This window comes from Balearica regulorum, chromosome 1 (assembly GCF_011004875.1).
Source record: "Balearica regulorum gibbericeps isolate bBalReg1 chromosome 1, bBalReg1.pri, whole genome shotgun sequence".
In the NCBI taxonomy this organism is placed as follows: Eukaryota; Metazoa; Chordata; class Aves; order Gruiformes; family Gruidae; genus Balearica; species Balearica regulorum.
In genome coordinates, this window is record NC_046184.1 from 160,511,730 (window position 1) to 160,532,375 (window position 20,646).

General features: G+C 42.7%; 1 protein-coding gene across 4 annotated transcripts in view; it reads right to left on the minus strand.

Moving 5' to 3' along the window:
* The window catches only part of FARP1 (FERM, ARH/RhoGEF and pleckstrin domain protein 1), a 217,516-nt gene extending 201,749 nt beyond the window's left edge, over positions 1-15,767 (minus strand). For 2 of the 4 annotated variants that reach the window (XM_075741088.1, XM_075741077.1), the window contains exon 1: positions 15,350-15,767. The gene's annotated coding sequence lies outside the window, so the exon portion shown is untranslated. The remainder of the gene's footprint in view (positions 1-15,349) is intronic. The other 2 variants (XM_075741067.1, XM_075741058.1) reach the window with 1 other exon arrangement.
* Between the last annotated feature and the right edge of the window lie 4,879 nt (positions 15,768-20,646).

Below are 20,646 nucleotides of genomic sequence, written 5' to 3' on the forward strand. Positions count from 1 at the left end.
GACCAGTGATGAGTGGCGTTCCTCAGGAGTACTGGTATATGGAACCAGTGCTGTTTAACATCTTTGTCGGCAACATGGACAGTGGGATATCAGCAACATGGATGGTGTGTTCATGACACACAAGTCATGAACCTGACATTTTCATCCTTCTTGCAACAAAGTATGAGTCTTGCAACTACTACGATTAATTAGTAGTCAGGGAGTAACTTGGGAAGCTTATGGCTTTGTTCTCATGCGTCTCAAGTGCTTAAGATGGGGAAATGGATAAACAAATACCTATGAAGTCAATGGATCTTGTAAGTTAAGGAAAAAAATGGGATTTTTTTAATGGAAGACAACATAATGAAAAAAAAGATATGATTATTCAATCCTTTTAAAGCCTTTCCCCACCAATTAGTAAATTCTAAGTATGAAACACCAGCAGAACAGACAAATGCAACATTGCTTTAAGGGAAAATAAATAGTATGTTACCACAGCCCACAGCTTGCAAAGTGACTGTGACTTCTTGCATGTTCTGCAAAAATAAGATATCCTTTAGGCAGTTCTCTTAATGGATTTGTTCAGCGAGGAGCCTTCAAAGTTGCATTTATCTAAAAAAAAATAAATTAGCAGCTGTCTCGGTCAGTAAGGAATACATACTGCCAGGCAGCAGAGAACCTCTGTTAATGGATGTAAGGCATAGTGGCACCTTACTGAATTCCTGTAGCAAAGTCATACTTGCTTGAAGGGTCTTAAAATGATCAGAAGTATATAAATATATAAACTCCTTATTAAAGACAATTTTTAAAACAAGGGTGACACATTAAAGCTTTCATAGTCTAACACATTTCTAACATCTTATGGAACAGAACCCATCCTTCACTAATATTTTTGGTATTTTATTCCCCTTTTTTGTCTCTAGCATACCCAAGAAATTCCAAGATAAACTTCTGCTATCATCTTTCAGCTCAAAAAACAGAGACATACTAACCAAAATAGGTCATCATGCCTTACTAATACAGATAAAATGACTAAGTATATGGTAACAAAAGGGAACCTTGAGGTTATTAATCACTAACTGCTTTAGCTCAGCATAAAAATGAGTAAATACATTTCAAGAAAACAAATGTACAGAATATTTTATATAACACAGAAGACAGCAGTTAAAGAAATATTAAAATTCAGAAGTGAAGAGAGAGACTGACGGATCTCCTGGTCCAGTAACTAGGTTACACATGATCACAGAATCACAGATCAGATCTTTCTGGAAAGCCAATTGCCACGAAGACAAAGCCCTGCACAGTGAGTCCTCCTGAAGGGCTCCTTCCCGCAGGTAACTCTCTGTACTAGAACTGGATGAGGTGGAGAAGAACAAAAGCTCCCCAGGGAACCAAGGGGATCCACAGCAAAGCAGCAAGCGAACAAACTGTTTGCAGCATAAAAAAAGCGTAGGAGCATGTAAGGGATGTGGTTTGCAAGTTAAGCGGGAAGTTTAAAGATTTAGGAAGAATTAGAGCAGTTTTACACAGGCCAGTTTACCAGCAGGAAAGATCCCAAACAGTAAGATTGTAAATTATGGAGTAGGTTTTTTTTTTTTCCCTCTTTTAATAGAAGCAGTTGTATTTAAGAGACATCTGAAAGAAGCCTGAACAAAAACATCAGTCCTTATAGGGAGCACCCTTGAATCAGATTATAGATATACAAAAGAGAATTTAGGACCATTGCCAAGATTCTTATAAACACTAGCTCAAGCCTGTAGTTACCTAAAATTCGTCCTTTCAGTCAATCACTGAAAACACAGCTCTGCAGGCAATGGAAACAACAATAACCTCACCCTACAAATCACTGAACAAAAACTGAAGCAGGTAATATCAAGGGTAATTATCAGTCAGAAAAAAGGTCCTGTGCATTACAGAGTAAAAGATAAATGTTTAACTCTTCAAGGTGTCTAATCTGTTAAGTGACATAAAAAAAAAAAAAGTGACTTGTAAATCCATGGAGGGAGGGGAAGACTGATTTCTCTTAGTGGAAAAATATGTGAGTTAAAAAAAAAAAATTAATCAGACATTAATAGCCATATTCTCTTAACAATTGATAGCTGCCTCACAACCCATGCACGTTTCTTAAAATTTTTCTTTCTTAATCACACAATACAGAGCAAAGTATATGTAGAACTTACATAACAAAGTATAGAATTTAAAGACCTTTTTAAATTTGAATCTTGTGATGATCACAAAGCAAATCTTTAGTTGACTGTATTCTGCCACAGGGCAGAAGGGAAAAAAGCCTCTAACAAATCCATCAAGCCCGTCCAATACAGGGCTTGCCGTTTGCAGTCCTTCTAAATCATACCAATGATATACAAGATCTGTTGCAACATTTAAAGGCTTCATGCCAAAAAAATTTTAGCTTTATTGGGCCATCAAAATCCCAGATGAGCCTCCAAAGATTTGCATTCCTTCCTCACTGTTAAGAAAGCTGTAGGACTACTGGAAAAAGAATATTATTGAAAACTTACATAGTTACACTTTTGTTGAAGAAATGAACAGCTAAGAAGTTCTGAGTCTCTATACCAGCAACGGTTTTGACTTACAAGCTTACCGAAACTTTACAAAACATAAACAGTGTGTCCTTTCACCACAGCTGCGTTAACAACGGAAAAGATAAATACAGGTATTATGGATCAATACTATAGAATACTGTCACAGATAATAAGTACATTAAAAAAGGGGGCTGGGAAATAAAAACATGTAGAATTCAAGAAGGCAAGAGAAGTAAATGTTGTGCAAGTAATCAATATAGTCAGGTTTGGAGAACACCAAATAATTCTTACTACCTGAAAACCTCATAAAAGTAGCATCAGTAATACCCTACCTTCATGAAAGGAATGATTCAGATTACAGAGTCTTTGCCCTTTATTTCAAGAAGAAAAGCCATATATTCGTTACTTTCTAGTGATTAAATACATTTCCTTAATCTTAGCCTTGCAACGGTGACAGTACTGTTGGATTTGGTTTTGCTCACAAACTGTCATTAAAACTAAGACAGAGGAATGGTTCTTCCTAGGACTGCCAACAGCAGCACACATGATGTGCAGAAGTCGAAATCACAGAACCTCAATTTACATCATGTTTTGCTTTCACCCTGAACGAAATTCAGCCTTACTAGTGAATCAGAAAACAACATAACACAGTACAAAACCACTGAGAGTATATGTGTATGGGAATTTCAAAGAGGGGAAAGAAGGTGGAAATAAAGGGTAGACAAAAGAAACAGGCATAAAGAAATGTGTTACTGTTCTTCCCTCTAACATGAACTAATTGCATATTGGGTAAGGATAATCCCCCGCGACGTTCCATGCGTTCAAAGGTCAGACTTCTGCTTTTCAACTGCCCCTGTCAAATCTTACTCCCTGAAGAGAACAGTATGAAGCTGCCCCATAGCAGGCAGACTCTCAGATACGGGGTGTAAGGATTCTGTCTCTGTGCAGCATAGTATTGCATCAGGCACCACCAACACAGCCCTCAAAGATGAGCACTGTAACACAGCACACTTAAACAAGAAGTACAAACAACGTGCAGTGAGCCAAGAGCTTCTAAAGCCTATTCTGTCTATTCCAAAATAACAGGGATGTGGTATTAACACAATTGTATTCACTGTATTAACATTCAAAGGACTCATTTCACCTATGTTGCTGTGTGACTTTAATTCAAAAGCGGAGCTCCTCTCTCTTGATGCTTTAAGAGCATCGATGTGGGACAAGCCTGGCCCCACTAAAACCACCCAGCCAACAGGGACCCCCTGCATCCCTGTGCTCAGGTACACAGGAACCACTCCAGCTGCCACACCAGGTAATAAAAATCTTTCTTTCCCAAACGCAGAACTACACATACATAAGGTAGAGCCCTCAAAACAAGCACCCGGATCATTGCTATTCCTCCCTGCAGTGCTCCACAGCACGAGGAATTTGATTAAACTTCCTCAACAGGAGAGCACTAAATAAACACTGTAAATTAAACAAAACTATGCTGATGATCTAGTTGCAATTACTTCCAATTGATTTGAGTCTTTATTGTCCCCTCAAGCTTTAAACTTCGTAGATAAAAAAGGATCAGGCCTAACTGGAGAAATACCAAAGAAGGAGTTATGAAACTTTCCTTAAACATATTCAAAAGTAATCAGACTAGCTTGTCTTTCTGACAAGATTCCAATTAAAGTTAGCCTGGAAATCTAATGAAAAAAATAGGCTATTCCAGGATTTGTCATAAACAAGCAAGTTAATGCTTAGAATAAATTCAATTGTTGGTTAATAGAGCCACATACAAATTATAAATTGCTGCAGCACATTTTATTTCACAAATTCAGACACTGCCAAAAGACTTCAGGAAACTTTTACCCAGCTGATACTGTACAATCCAACTCTCAGGCATTTCAGCCTCTTCCAAATTGAGCCAAACTGTCACTTGATTGCAACAGGAAACATACATACATGAGTGCAGTCAGGTTGCTTACTGCAATTCAAATATTCTATGGGAAAACAAAAGCAGGTATTCTTACTCCACTCCTGGGAACTCCTCTGCAGAAAAATCCTGGAGTTACTTGCAGATTTTCAAATATCCTCTTAGGTCCTGTTATATATTATCAGGTTGGTTTTATAATTAATTTTCAGATACTAATTTCATTAGGCTCAATATACTTGCAAGAGCCAGACCTATTATTCTGATTAATTTTCTCTTCCATGTCTCCAAATCACATTTTCCTTGCCAAGCTGGAACTGTTCTCAGATCGCCATTCTCTAAAATTCATTCTGCTCAAAGGTAAGCCCAGAACTGCTGCAGATACAAGGCTTTACAACTTCTAGAAGCATTTTACATTTTTCTGTAGACATTTTTTAGCTGTATAGCTACCATTTTCCCTTCACACACATCCAAGCTTCAGTTCCAATCTTAGAGTGCTTTTAAGTGCAAAGAACTTTGTTCAGGTTGGAGGAGGCATTTTGGTTTAACAAAAGCAGGCAGAAAAGCAGAATATAGACTCTCCTTAGGATTTTTTCTATTGAACTGTGTATACACTAAAATGAAAATTCTTTGAGCTTTCTTAAAGGACAGACATCACCTAAATCTGCAGCTATAATTATCCTCATAGCACACTGGTTTTGCAGAGAATCCGAATCCAGAGATGAAGGGGCATATTGAGCTCTCCCCGTTACCTTCTTTACATGACACTAGGAGGAAAAATGTAGTTCTGTTATTTGCATCCATCTATTATGGTACACACTTGAACAACTCACCATCTTACGGCTAACTACTTCAGCTTTAATTAGGTTCTTCTTTGTCTGTGCATTAGATGTCCTCATCACCTATTTTCCACTCAAAGTATTTTAAATAATAACATAAAATATGTATGTTCAAACATTACTTTCACTTTGAAGGAAAGGAACTTTGAAGGAAAATTTGGTAGTTTTATCTACTGCCCAGTGAAATCTTACCAAAAGACCTAAGGGACTCAAAGCAACCCTAGCAAATACTTGATTAAGAACAATACTGCATTCAGTTTGAATGCTTTCACAAACATGTCTGAATTTTCTTGAATATATAGATTGTTGGGTTTGTTTGCTGAGGAAAATGAAAAGTCTACAACTTGGTTCCAGAAAAAGAAAGTGCTTCTGCACTCCAACTTCTCATCATACGTACAAACACATACATACACTCTACTCCATCACGACGGTGATCTAATTTTTCAGTCATACACTTGTAGCACGCATTTCATCAACATCTTTGTCGGCGACGTGGACAGTGGGATTGAGTGCACCCTCAGCAAGTTTGCTAACGACACCAAACTGTGAGGTGTGGTCGACATGCTGGAGGGAAGGGATGCCATCCAGAGGGACCTTGACAGGCTGGAGAGGTGGGCCCATGCGAACCGCATGAAGTTCAACAAGGCCAAGTGCAAGGTCCTGCACGTGGGTGGGGGCAATCCCAAGCACAGCTACAGGCTGGGTGGAGAATGGACTGAAAGCAGCCCTGAGGAGAAGGACTTGGGGGTATTGATTGATGAGAAGCTCAACATGAGCCAGCAGTGTGTGCTTGCAGCCCAGAAAGCCAACCGTGTCCTGGGCTGCATCAAAAGAGGTGTGACCAGCAGGTCGAGGGAGGTGATCCTGCCCCTCTACTCTGCTCTGGTGAGACCCCACCTGGAGTACTGCGTCCAGCTCTGGGGGCCCCAGTACAGGAGAGACATCGAGCAGTTGGAGCGAGTCCAGAGGAGGGCCACGAAGCTGATCAGAGGGCTGGAGCACCTCTCCTGTGAGGACAGGCTGAGAGAGTTGGGGTTGTTCAGCCTGGAGAAGAGAAGGCTCCGGGGAGACCTTATAGCAGCCTTCCAGCACCTGAAGGGGCCTACAGGAAAGATGGAGAGGGACTGTTTACAAGGGCATGGAGTGACAGGACATGGGGGAATGGCCTCAAGCTGAAGGAGGGTCGATTTAGATTAGATGTTAGAAAGAAATTCTTCCCTGTGAGAGTGGTGAGGCACTGGAACAGGTTGCCCAGAGAGGTTGTGGAGGCCCCATCCCTGGAAGTGTTTAAGACCAGGTTGGATGAGGCTTTGGGCAATGTGGTCTAGTGGAGGGTGTCCCTGCCTATGTCAGGGGGTTGTAACTAGATGATCTTTGATGTCCCTTCCAACCCAAACCATTCTATGATTCTATGCTGTTATTAGTCCCTAGCTCTCCTCCATCATGTACTTTCCCTTCATTCAGGGGGACAAGAATGGCTTCCTTGTGTTGGTCTTTCTCAAGCAGAGAGCTACCATCAAGTGTCATTTGTTCGTCCATTGCTTCAAATGATCCTTGAAGCGTTATTACAACTAGAAACTGCTCCAACGATTTCTCTGGTGTCTTAGCATGCAGTCACTCCACACAAAATTAAGGGATAAATGCTCATGTTCAAGGTATTGCTTGATGATAACTTCTTGGTTCAGAATCTGAAATAGTCCTTGATTTCCATTTAAAAAGCTGGACAACTGGAGGTAAACTTCCCACGGATATCCTACCTCTTACACCATCAGTTTGGTACTTCATTGGATAAAAGCTCAGTACTTCATGGGTACTGAAAGCATTTCCAGATAACTGCGGGAAATGCACTTGGTGCCAATGCAGCCAAGGGTTTTTATAAAGATTTCACTTTCTGGACAGACTTCACTAGTGCTAGGTTTGTTTCCTCCCCACTAAGAGCCACTGTGTAAACGTGCTCATGACCAATGGAGCTAATAAAAATTGGTTTCCACCCCACTGATACTCTTCCCTCAGCCCCTGCCCAACAAAAAGCCAGCTGCTGCACGGCTCCTGTCCTGCCAGCCCTCCCGACCCCTCCCTCGACACTGTCCTATTTACTCACTGCTAATTAGAAGCTACGAGACTGCATTTGCTCTGAGCAGTACCTATGTGACTGCCCAGCCAACACACATGCCAATCTGGCAGCTGACAGGCAACACAGATGACCTCCAGCAACAGCTGCAATGATTTCAGTCTCTCCTCTAATACTTATTTTTTAATTAAGCTTCATTGTTTGTCTAATATGGTTGAAGATGCCCAACAATTTACAGAGGTATAGACAGAGTATAACCAGAAACAAAGAGGCAACATTACCATTCAAGCCTTAATTGTAAATAATACAAGGGGAGGGGGAAAAAAAAAAAGAGAGAGAGAGAGAGCTGGAAATACCTGCCCCATAAAATTACCAACAGCAACTTCTCTCCTACAGGTCTATTTAGAAATTCTTCTCTCAGAAGTTCACTTCCAACTCACTCGTTTTAGGCAAGTGGATCCTTCATCCTTGAAATTGTGCCATTTGTGACTTATCTTAAAATTCAAATATTATTAGAAAATGCAGAGCTGTGAGCAGCACTTAATTAGAATGCCTTTTAAAACCTTTTTTATATTCAAATGACAGGGTCACTTTCCCTTCTCTCCACTGCAATACTATCATGCCATCTGTTTTGTATTTGTTCTATTTATTTGCTATCAAGGCACTTTGAGGATATTTTCTGCTAGCTTCAGGTTCAATATTTATTGACTGTAGATTCTAGGTACCTTCTCCTTTTTGTTTGTTTTATATTTCTTTTCACATTTTCTAGTATTTTATTTTTCATAGTACTGAAAATTATGCTCAACATTTCAAAAGACATGGGGGAATAAATGGCGCTCTGCACCAAAACATTAAACAATTTTATTTTACACATTGCACCAATTAATTCAGATAAACTGTAAAAAAATGGCTAATGAACAACACAGATTACAACAGCACAACCATACAGCTGAACTTCCTACATGCACATACTGATGCCTCTGTTTAAAAAGCAACAAAAATATTAAATGTTTAACATGTTAAAGGTAAACATTAATGGTTTCAGGTCTTACAAATGCAATGCTGAACAGAGATTTTTCAGGAGGAATTTCCACAAAAATAAGATAAAAGCTGAGGTATTCAAATAAAAAGACTGAAAGTTACCTCCAAGGAAGCTAATCTTATAGGTTCACACACAAAAAAGTTTAACTTCCATAATGCACTGAGACTACTTGGTACATAAAGTTGTACAAACTCTTAATTCTCCAAAAGGTACAGCAACTGAATGTTCCCTTCCTCATTCTCCCTTTAATATTTTTCATATTGTTATGGGCCTGAATACTAACTGCTCCGTGGAAAATAGGAAACTTCTGCAGATTCTTACTTTTACAAGAGCTTTACCTTCCTTTTTAGCCTTGATATTTGAGAAAATAACCTCAGGCAGGACAAACTAAACAAACTGTACTTTTCTTTAATCTGAAAAAGACACTACTATTATACACCACAGCAAGAGCTGGCCAGAGCCTTCTCAGTTGTAATCACTATTATTGCAATCATAAGACTGCAGAGAGTTAACAAAATAAAAACAAATGAAATTCATTTCACTGTGATGGTAAAACATAAGCAGCAGCAAACTCCAGGATAATTAGGGAAATGAGAAATAGGATTGGAAGAACAGAAAAATCATTCCTCAACCCCCAAAAGACATGCTGTCCTCCCTCTCCATAATTGTAGGAAGACCAGGGTGGCCAGAGAAATGCTCCAAGTCTGTCCGATACCTGCTGTGCTCCCAGAGCCTCTGAACGATGTGAGCCCTGTTCCAATCGAATAGAGATATCACCACATCCTCTCTTTTCCTCCTAAAAGAAGTTTATTTTTAAGATTTATTTTCACCTATTTACTAACACAAGAGAAAACACCTCCCATGTAAGTAGTATGAAAGTCTGCTTTGCATTCTTGCCTCTCTTTGTGCAAGACTATGTTTTAAACCCACCTTGTAACAGAAAAAGGCAACTACCAAAGACATACTTACCATTTCATATAATTTAATAGTAACCTTCCCCTCCCTTGAACTTCCAGGCCAAAATCAATGCTGTACAAACCTGCCAAACAGGAAGCCTAATTATTCTAACATGTGCAACCGAAGCGATAGGGAGTTTCAGAGTAAAACTGATAAGGAGAGACATAAAAGACTAATGAGCAGCCTGCTGGTGCTCCATTGCTGGGCTAGCAAAGGTCCCTGCGGAACACCTTTGGTATTGTTCAGTGGGGAGACAGAGGCTGGGACATGTCCAAAAATAACACTCAGAGATGGAAGAAACGAACACACAATGTCTGCAGCTCAAGTGCTTAATCCGGGCAACAGAAAAAAAATTTGTGAAAGAGCATAACCAACAGAAAAATGGATGATGCGGAGCAGAAAGAGCCAATTAAATGTACACAGGTTACTGAGCAGCTAGACCCTTTGTGCTACATTTGCTATTTGAATAAACTGACAAATGTCTTCTTGACCTGTGCCTGTGGTGCAGGTGACTGAAAATAAGGGTCCTTGATTAAGGAGACACAGTCGTCAGTATTATTAGTGACCAGCGATCAAACAACTGGTCCTGCAATAATCAGGAGTGAAAGATGCAGAAAGGCCGACAGTGGCCCGCAGAAGCCTTAGACCAGAAAAGGAATCAGCCAAGAATATCAACTCTTGCCAATTACTGCTAGGTTTTCCACCAGTAAGTCATCTTTTCACCTATAGAAATGTGTGCTCTTCCCTATCAATGTTTTAGCATGAGACAGTCCAGGTACCCCAGCAGCTTGCCCCAGACGGAGTGATCCCATTTCCTCTACATATACAGAGTATACGCGCTCACTGCCTGCACTCAAACGCAGTTGTTTCAAGCAGGGATGGCTTGCTACTAACAGCTCTGTTCAGAAACTCACAGCTTTTCCTCAAACAAAATTTTCCACGTGACATGTCTCCCGCTGCAGAATTTCTGTAATATTTTGTGTATTATACACCTAAATACCTTGTGTATTACAAAAACAGATGCTTTGGGGAAACCTATACTTTGGGGGACATGTGGAAGGTCCCCTTTGGTTGTACAACTTACTCTTTTCACTTTTGTGTTAACATAATCAATGAGGGAGAGATCTTGAAAGGGTAATTTAAAGCGCCTTACAAGACAGTAGAATCACAGGTCAATTTGACCTGTGATTCATCTCTTTAAGTACTTTCTCCCAAATTCAGTCACTCTGCAAGGTCCAAACCATTACTTTGGCCCCCCAAGTCAGCATATTTGGAAGAAAACTGGGACCGAAGTCATCATTAACATTACTACTCATCTGAGAAATCTTGTACCACGGGACAGCAACCTCCAGCACTGATGCCAAGGTAGCTAAAAACCTGATTTTAATGACAAGCAGCAGAGCGCTGCATAGGCCAGGCACCACCAGTAAGGGCACCAGAAACACCACCTCAGAGACAGAGACACGGTCTCCCACCTTTCAGTGGGCTTTACCACGACACTCAATTTATAACCTGGGAAAGAAAACATAGCCTGGAAAGACCATCCCTGCCTTATACTAACATACCACCCAACCACTTGCAAGTATTCCTCATGACTAGCAACAAACATGTATTGTACAGAAATCTGGTACTGTAAACCTCAGTATGCAGACTTCATGGCTTGAGAATGTTCTTTCCTCCATTTTATAGAGCGACACAAAACCAGATTTTACTGTATATACTTTACTGCATAACACTCAAGGGCACGTTACAAAAAAATCACAGTTCCCTCTGAGATCAACAGAAAACAGAACTTTAGCACCTCCATGAATTTCACTAACAAGGCTTCACTTTATTTGAGAACTAACAGAGTCACCATTCTTTTTTTTTTTTAAGTCTTTTCTGACAACCAAACATTAAAAATTTCTTCCATTTATATTTCCAGACCAAAAAAAAAAAAGTTTCATACCCTGTATCTCAACTCTCCCAAAAGGCGTAACATATTTTCATTTCTCATAATATTTAATGCAGTCCACTTCGTTACAGACAAGACTGAAAAGCTCATCATGCTGCAATTGATTACAAACAAGATAGTGCCCATATCCGATAAAGACTGACCTAATTGTCTGATTTTGCCTACATTTCTGCAGGCCAAGTTTACTGACATTTTGCACAAATTCAAAGCTGGCTGAGCCTGATGACCCTTTATACCTCTGTAACTAGTCTTCTGTGCCTTTACAGCCAGAAAAGCGAGTCGCCCCTTTAGTCTCCCTAATTCAGCAGTCTGCAAACTATAAACATCACCATCTACTCAGCACCTACCACTCAGAAAAGTACAGGGGAAAATAAAAAATAAAATAAAAAATACACAAACTGTAACCTTTCAAGGTCATGAAATTAAGTCTGGAAAGGTCCTTTTAGGATAAACATGCCTTTTTCTAGAAGTACAGAAAAAGCAGGGCAAGAAGTTGGTGGACCCAAATTCAATAAAGAGCATTCTTATCATGCTTTCCTAAAAAAAGACAGTATGAAATAAGGACACTGGCACAGACAAGCACCATGAAAAAACAATGAAAAAAACCCCCACAAATCAGAAACCCAAAACAGTAAGTTTAGTCCCATCACTATCATCCAGGACAGTATGAAAAGTATAGTGCAAATACATTGATTCTGTACTAGAATGTAACCAAGATTAATAATACAGAGGTTTAACTGCAGAAAACACCTACTAGAACTTCATTTATCATCAGGTTTTGCAACCCAATCCTACAGTTGCAAAAAATACTTCCTAATTATGAATGTAAGTTTAAAAAGATGAGTTGAGTCAATTCTACTGGAGTGAAGTTCTGGATCCAGATCTGTGCTGCAGTCACAGCAAGACACAAATCTGCATTTCCCCAGGCAAAGCTGAGGGGAGGATGAGGTCAGAGCACTGCCCTGCACTTCAAATTCCAGTCCTGGGAAAGAGGGACCAACAACCATTAACAACCACATAAGATGCAAGTCCTCTGGAGTTTTCCACCTTGCAAAACCTGAGGGGACCCACTCAGCCAGCGACATTCACATTAATCTTTAACCCTTTGGCAGCCCTGAAGTTTCTCTGCCCATGAGCCAACTTTTCAGTGCAAACGCTGTGAAAACAATATGGTCCCACAGATCGTATTTCCCAGCTTTCCTAACAGATGCCAGTTTGGGAGTCATGGCACTAGTCAGTCCCTTTTAGAAATCCATGCCAGCCAAAGATTTAATGAAAGATATTTCAAACCAGGGAACGATTTCTTTTGGGTAGCTCCATCACAAAGCATACATAATCTAAAAAGCTACCAACACTGGCAGCCTTGTACTCATCAGTGTCAAGAATTTTTATATATTTTTAAAAAGAGATGCTAATTTTCATCATATATGAATTTCTTAAGTGGAAGTTTGGATTTTTTCCTAAGTCAAATTAACCTAACATGAGCAGGGAAATTTTACTGAATAGCTCTATAAATTCAGAATCCCACATTTGAATTTTAATGCAGAAATAAATCTTCTAAAGCAAATCTTTCTCTCTTCTTTTTCAAACCATCACATTTATGTAGCGTTTTCCCTTTGGTCATTTATCATCCACAATTGTCTTTCAAAAAGTTTGGTTACAAGTAGCATATGCTAAGATATTGATCACAAAATGACTAATGAACTGTGTCAACAGCCGGGGGGGTGGTGTGTGTGTGTGGTGTGTCAACGGCGGGGGGGGGGTTGTGTGTGATGTGTGGAGACTTCCAACTTGAAGTTCAGCCATTAAATAAAAGTCAGGCTTTGGTATTACACATTCAATCTCTTACCAACTTTTGACATTTTGAAGTCCCACATTACTGTGTGTTAAACATTCTGCCCACTTTCCTAGTTTATTTGGCTTGTTCGAGAAAATAGAGTGCAGAAGGAAAAACAAACACAATTTAATTGGCTATACACAAGATACTGCAAAAAGCAAGCAGAAAAATACAGCTTTCTAACCCCTTCCCGTGATGATGACAGTTGGTCCTACTGCCAACGATCCCTTCCACAGACACATTGGAACTTAAGTCTGTGGGGATAAAAGAGGTTACAGTGCATTTGGGCTGCTATATCGACATCTAAGCTTTCAAAAATAGCTGTTGTAATTCCATGTATTACACAAAACCCCTTATCTCTGCTATTTACAAAGAAAAGAGACTCTACCCAATCCTAGAGCAAAACTATACCTAAGAGAATGAAGCTCTGAATTAGAAAGCAAAAACATTAAGCGGGATCCTCAAGCCACAGAATTATTTACACTTCGGTCAGCACCAGATACTTCTGGTACCAGGGTAGGCAAGGGCAAAGGGGAAAGCAGCTCTCACCTGGCTGTACTAACAACCCGGTCCTCACACACAGAGCTTACCAGCAAGGTGCACGTCAGGGTAACTACAAGCGCCAGGATGCACCGCAGCAGGTACAGCACATACAGCTCCAGTCCTGTCCTGTCAGGTCAGCCAGCACAGAGTTTCAAGACCCCGGGCAGGTCGGACATGTGAGGCACAGCTAAGAGGATTTTGTACTTTCTTGGTACGCAGGACCATTTCTAAAAGGCTCAGATCCACTAATTAGCTAGATACCGCAATTCTCGCATAAGCATCTGTAAGTTGGGGAAGAGGATGTCTTGATTCAGAAGAATGTTTGGGGCTTTTCTTAACTGGACTCCAGAATTTTGTTTTTGTTGGCTTGATTCCAACATCAGCTGCTTGCTGTAAATACATACTGGAAGCAATACAAGGAGCAAGAATCAAAGTATCTGAGACATACAAATAATAAAACAGCTGAGTGATACTGTTCCCTTAGAACAATCATCTTTGCACTCTCCAGGGACAAATATCTGAAAGAAAACCTGGTAAGAAGGCTGTGACCGAAAAGGATACGCTACGCATTTCATTTATTTCATGCCAGCAATCAAGCAAATCCAGCAACTTGGAAAAAACCTCCAAAGAGTTTGCATCTGCTTTAAAATAAAAATAAAAGCAGCCGAATCACAAAAGATAAGGCCTACTACACATGAGCTCCCACTCTGAAAATAAACTTCTGTTTACTCAAAACTTTCCCCGGTGGTTCATGCCTGATGGAGGCCGGTCATACTGCAGAGCGGGAAACGCTGCGTTTTCAAAGCAGCGAACTTTCCAGCTCGGGCAGGGGCGAGGGGACGGCAGAGGCGTCGAAGGAACCAGGCTGGAGCCACCCCGCCGCACCCCTGGGTGTGAAGGCGGAGGAAGCGCCGTTACAGCCACTCAGGGAACCCAGGGAGGTGGCACCGGCCCGCGCCCGCACATACTGCCGCCCGGGCCGGGCCGTCCCGTCCTCCCCGGGCCGCCCTGGGGCCGAGGCGGGGAGGGAGCCGCGCTGCCCTCACACGCCCCCCCGGAATCGGCAGCTCCCCGCCTCCCTCCGCGGGCTGCCGGCCTGGGCTAAACCCTTCCTTGGGCCAACGGGGACGTCCGTCCTTCCAACTCCGCCCGTCACCGAGCGTCCCCTCAGGGCTCCCGCCCCACCGCACGGACGCCCGAAGCGTCCCACCCGCCGCCGGGCAACCGCCGGGGGGGCGCCCCCGGAGCCGGGACCGGGTCCCAGCCCGGGGGCGAAACAAAAGGCACCAAGTTGAGCGGCCGCCCTCCCCGCCACCGCCCGGACTGCGCCCAGCCGCGGTGGCCTGGGGGAAGCGGGGGAGGGAAGGCGGTCTGGGCGCCGCTCGGCGCGGTGCCTTCTCGCGGATTACCCGCGGTAATGGGATTAAGCTGGACTGAGCGGCGCCCGCGGGGTCTCCACTCGGCAGCGCGGCCCCGCGGCTGTCACCGCCCGCGGAGGGGGCGGCGGTACCGGGGGCGGCGTGGGCGTCTCTCCCCGCCGCCGGCGCCCTCACCACCCCGCGGGCGGGTCCCGCCGCCTGCTCCGCAACCCTCGCCGCGGTGCCCGGCGGGGCGGGCGCCACCCGCTACCGCTCCCGCCCGGCCCCATTGTTCGTCGTGCCGCCCTTACCGTGTGTGGGGCTGGGGCTGCGCGGGCTCCCGCGGGCTCTCCTCGCTGCGGCTGGTGCAGGGGCAGTCGCGCTTGGCCGCCGGAGGTCCGAGCCATTAAAAGCTCCGCGGGGAGGAGAAGGAGGAGGCGGTGGCAGGAGTGGTGGCGGCGGGGGGAGGAGGAGGACAGCGGGGGGCTCGCAGGAGCAGGGTCGCCATGTCCGGCTTTGCAGCGGGGGGAGCCCACCGGGCCGGGCGCTGAGGAGAAAGGGGACAGGCGGCGACGGAGGCGGGGAGGGGTCTTACTGCCGCCTGCAGACCGGGGGAGCGGGAACTGGACGCCGCTCACCGCTCTACCGCGGCTGCACCTCCCCTAACCCTGCCCCCTCCCGGAGGGGGAGCCGCCGGCGGGAGGAGGCGGCCGAGAGCCCCCTCCAGCGTTCACAGGCGGCGGCTCGCCATGGCCGCTCGCCTCAGCGCTGCCGGCCGCGAATGGAGCGGAGCGCCCGCCCCCGCAGTGCCGCCCGGCCGCAGGTACCCGGGCAGCCTGTCGGGGAGGAGGGGCAGCGAGCACTGTGCGGTGCCCGAGGGGACTCCAGGTACCCTCCTTCTCCTCCTCCCAGGCACCAGAAGGGCTGGGCAGCGCCCAGGTGGCCGCGGCGTGAGGGGAGGGTTAAAGCAGGCTGCACCCCCTCGGCCGGGGGGCGGCCGTGAGGGGAGGGCGGCTGCGAGGGGCGAGGCGGCCCGTGAGGGTGGCGGGGCCTGCCTTCCCGCCTCGAGCTGCTGCCCCGGCCAGGGGGGAGCGGGGGCCCTACGCGATCGCTGCCCCTTTCTGTGGAATTTGGGGACAATCCGACGTGGGGGCCCTCAGGGGCACGGGGGCCTGGAGTAAGGTTGTCTCCTGCTGCCCTTGGTAGAGGGAACTGGTTCACTCACCGGCAGCCGAGAGGCTGTGAAACTGGGTGGCCCGTTGGAGGAACCAGGACATTGCCTCAAGGGGTCTGTGCAAACCCATTAATACCCCAGCTTTTCCGCTTTAGGAGGGGTGAACAGAACAATGTTTGATTTACCAAGAGGTACCCCTCCATGCTCATTGTAGTCCGAGTGCTTGCCTGAGGCGCCAGAGAAACCAAAGGACTAGGTGTATGGGTAGTGTATTCGCATTTATGGTTAGTAGTTAGTAACCTATATTCTCTTCCTTGTTAGACAACCACAGATCACAGCACTGTAAAATTTAGCAGGTAGTAGCAATCTGGGCTTCAAGGGCTGTCTCCGAAACAGTCTCCACACCAGTATGTGAGTAGAAAGGAACTTTCCAGAGACCTTTTCCAGAGACCCTATACATTCCCTCAGAGAAGATACAGAGCTGTAGCAAAAAGGCTGTCACACCTAGGACCAGCATAGGTGTCTGCATGCAGCAGGTCTTAAAACACCACTCTCCATTTGCATAACTTAAGTGTTAGGGTGTGTGTCTCCTTAAGCCTTTTCCAGCCTTTTACCCAATGTTTTTTCAGGAAGAAAACTGGGTGGTGCACACAAATGAGTGATGCAGGGGAGACCTGCAGGTCTTCAAAGTTCTCTCAGCGACCCAGGAGGGAGCAGTAAACTAGGTGTGTATTTATAAAGTAACCCTTCTGAGCACCTATTTAAAGACCATTTGAGGAGCCCAGCTACTATCTGTAGTTTTTAATCACTGGATGAAAGAGAAATGATACGTGAATGCTATAAATATTGGGCCTTGCTTAATCCCCAAAAGACAAAATCCTCTGCTGTCAACAGCAATGCCTCTATGCACAAACACCTCACTACAAATACCTCAATGCATACTCCAGCCAACCTTGTGAGATCAGGAGAACTTAATTTCTTTGGTCAGCCCTGAAACCTTAACCAAAGTACATAGGTTACTGACTGAAAGGCTGGAAATTGCTTTTAGCTGTCAATACTAAGATAGTAATTATTGTTATTTTCTCCCAGACTTTTTCCACACAAAACATGGTCTGCCTGTAGAAGATCAAGAAGAAAGATTATGTTCTCATTCTGACAATATAGAATAGAATTAGAATGGAACAGAATTCAAAACCAATAGTATAGAATGAGAATAGGACTAGAGTATTTCAGTTGGAAGGGACCTACAACAATCATCTAGTCCAACTGCCTGACCATATGAACCGTAGTTAAAAACACTGACATAATAAAAAAATACTGCCTTTTCCCAAATACTTATTTTGTCTAGCAGCACTGCAAGGGTCAATTGTAGCATTTACAATTTCCTGGTGCTTTTTATGTACACTTCCAGATCACTAATACCTCATTCACACCTAACAAAAGAATTGTTGTAATCTACATCAAATGAGTGAGGTCATCTTCAATGCCTTCCAAGTTTCAGTGACCTTGAAACGTTTCTCAGTACTGAACAGAAGTAACAGGTTGCCCTGCAGCTACTGATCATTTATTACTGAGCTCCAAAAAGCAACAGTGAAATACTATATCTGGAATGGTATGCTTACTGAAGCATCAGAGATGGTAATATGTTGGTCATTTCTCCAGGAGCCACGGACAAGCTTGTGTTTATTTCGTTAACCCTTGATTCTTGAATCTTCTGAAGGTATCAAGAACAACTAGGGACTTATATCTAAAAAGACTTCTTTACTGTCTCTTTATGTTTATCTAGTTGATCATAAAGTCATCTTTCACCCATCTATTCCCATTGACGCTCTCTACAATTCTTAAGCAGCAATTTTTCTCTGAAAAAGATTTCTGTCTTGTAAATTACACGTGGCAGCAACTTCCTCTCTTCTGATGTGATTGCTAAGAAAAGCACTCACTGCTGCCATTTGTTTCCTGGAGTACATAGGGTTACATTCATTCCCTGTCGAATGAGATGTGGGATTTGTTGGGACATCAAATAAGAAGGATAATTTGAGAGAAACAGCATTTGGTTTTGAAAAGTCACTGAAATCAGAAAAATGGTTCTAGTTAGTTCATATTTCTGAAAGAAAACAGATAAACTTTGTTTGCATCCACTGACAAAGAAGAGCTGGAACTGGATTTCAGATTAAGCAAGACCAAGCTGGCATGATCATTCATTTCTGCCTTACCTGATAAGAGAGAACCCAAGGGAAATGAAGGGAAGGAGAGAAATACGTTTAAAGGGTTCTGTTGTCTTGAGAGACTGCTTCTCGGCGCCTTCTGCCTTTTTCCCTGTTAGGAAAGAAATAGCAACAGCTATGATGGAATGGAAATACGGATCTCTGGAAAGCCTTCACTTTTTAAAACTCTCGTATGCTGGGATAATTTACGGTTATTTTTTCATTGACATTTTCTCATATTTGTTGTGAGGTTCTAGAAGGTATGCACGTGTGCTGGCAGTTATGGCAGAGACCTGCAAATTCACATTTTCACCTGCCATGTGGTAATTTGCCTATCTGTGTGCTTCGTCAAACTAAATTATTCGACTCAAAACCCAAGTATGCAGATTAAATTCTTTGGTCTGGTGTACACTAAGGTCAGACTAGATTCTTCAGTAGTCCTTCTGGCCTTGAAATGTATGCCTCTTTTGTAAACTACTTTAAAATATGTGTTGAATTCAAATCTTTTTCTGTGTTTCATTAAGGTGAGAAGCTAAGATGCTGCTCTAATTGAAATCTGTGTATTTCAGCTATGTCTTTTGTCTAGTAATTCTTTTTCATAGAACATTCCACAGATGTTTTCCCTGGAGCCTGAAATTTTGTTTCAAAGACCCTTTCAGCAAATACTTTTGTGCTAGATTTATCAGTATGTTCTCATATAAATGTGGTTTGGGGCTCAATCTTGCAAACCTACGGCATTTGATTGGTCAGGTTTAGGCTCTCTCTCACATGTCTTTAACTTGTGTTAACTCCTCTGTTTTTGCTACTTTCATTGCCAAGAGCATGACAGAATTATCCATCCAGTTCTTTCAGGATCATTTCACCATTATTTTTATTACACGTTTAATAGCATACATGCTTCCCACTATTTCAGTGACTTTTGTTTGCAATATATTTTTATCCATGTCTTCTCAAAATATTATTACAGTCATCAGTTGTTAAGATTATTATACCACTAGCTTTTCTGGTAAGGCTACTAATGTTGAACTAATATGTCTTTCTTGCTTCTACATCAGAATGCAACGTCAAACTACAGCTAGAAACAGTGGTAATTAACAATTTCCATAATAGTGTATAATACTAGCAGTAGACCATGTCTTAACTTTTAAGGGGAAAAAACAAAGGAAAAAAACCAAATAAATATTTAGCCAGTTAGCGAAGGAGTCCATTTCCTTTCTCAAGCTTCAGGATTTCCATGTGAAAGAAATACGCAGCCATTGAAAGGAAGCCATTTAAGCACTTAGAACTAGCTAATTAACACATTTTGTTTACTGCCTGCTCAAAGTGTATAATAACATGAATGAAAAGAGGGCCTTTTAATGGTATATGCCAAAGTTTCCCAGGTCCTTAGGAATTTATATCAAGAGAGCTTTTGCGTATCAACCTGTTTGTTGGAACAAGCCTCTCTCCCTAACCTCAGTATTAATACCATACAACATCACCTCTGTTACGGGTCGTCATATTTACCTTTTGTTGTGCAAAGTATTTGCCTGTTTCAGGATTAAGGCATTTGTTATGTTAGCTGCGTATCTGTGCTAAGATGATCACCAGTGCAAGAGTTAATAGATGAATAATCCCCGAAGCTTCAGAGCTAAAAAGTTCACTTGAAATTCATGAACAATTTATACTCCTCAAAACTACATAGATTGTGTTGGCTTATACTTGCTTCATGCTTGCTTTTTGCCTTCTGCAAATCCAAAGAGGAAAAAAAGGCTCATTTTTTAAATGACATTGAGTATGCCAAAGTATTCATTAATGGCCAAAATTGTCAACTACTGCAAAGTGAATAAAAACATTAATAGTAATTTATTATAATTATCTATAAAATCATTTATCAAATTACAAATATTAGAACCTTCAAGAAAATAGAAGCCAAGGGAAAATACAGAGAGTTTTTTAAAAAAAAATATTCAAACATCCTTTTGCTATTCATATTCAGGTTTCCTTTCCTACAATCCATTTTCACCTTTTCTCCCAAAAGAAGGGAAAAGGAATACTGAGTATCAGGACAAAATATGTATTCTATGCCCGTATTTCCATCAGAAACAATATACCTCTTCCGTCATGGTGAGGAGAGAGAAAATATTTGCAGATATGAGAAGATTTCATATGGTGAGTAACAAATAAAAATAGTACAAAAAAAAGAGCTGCCGCCTTCATCAAGTGCCATTGAGTCCGTCGTGCAAGATGC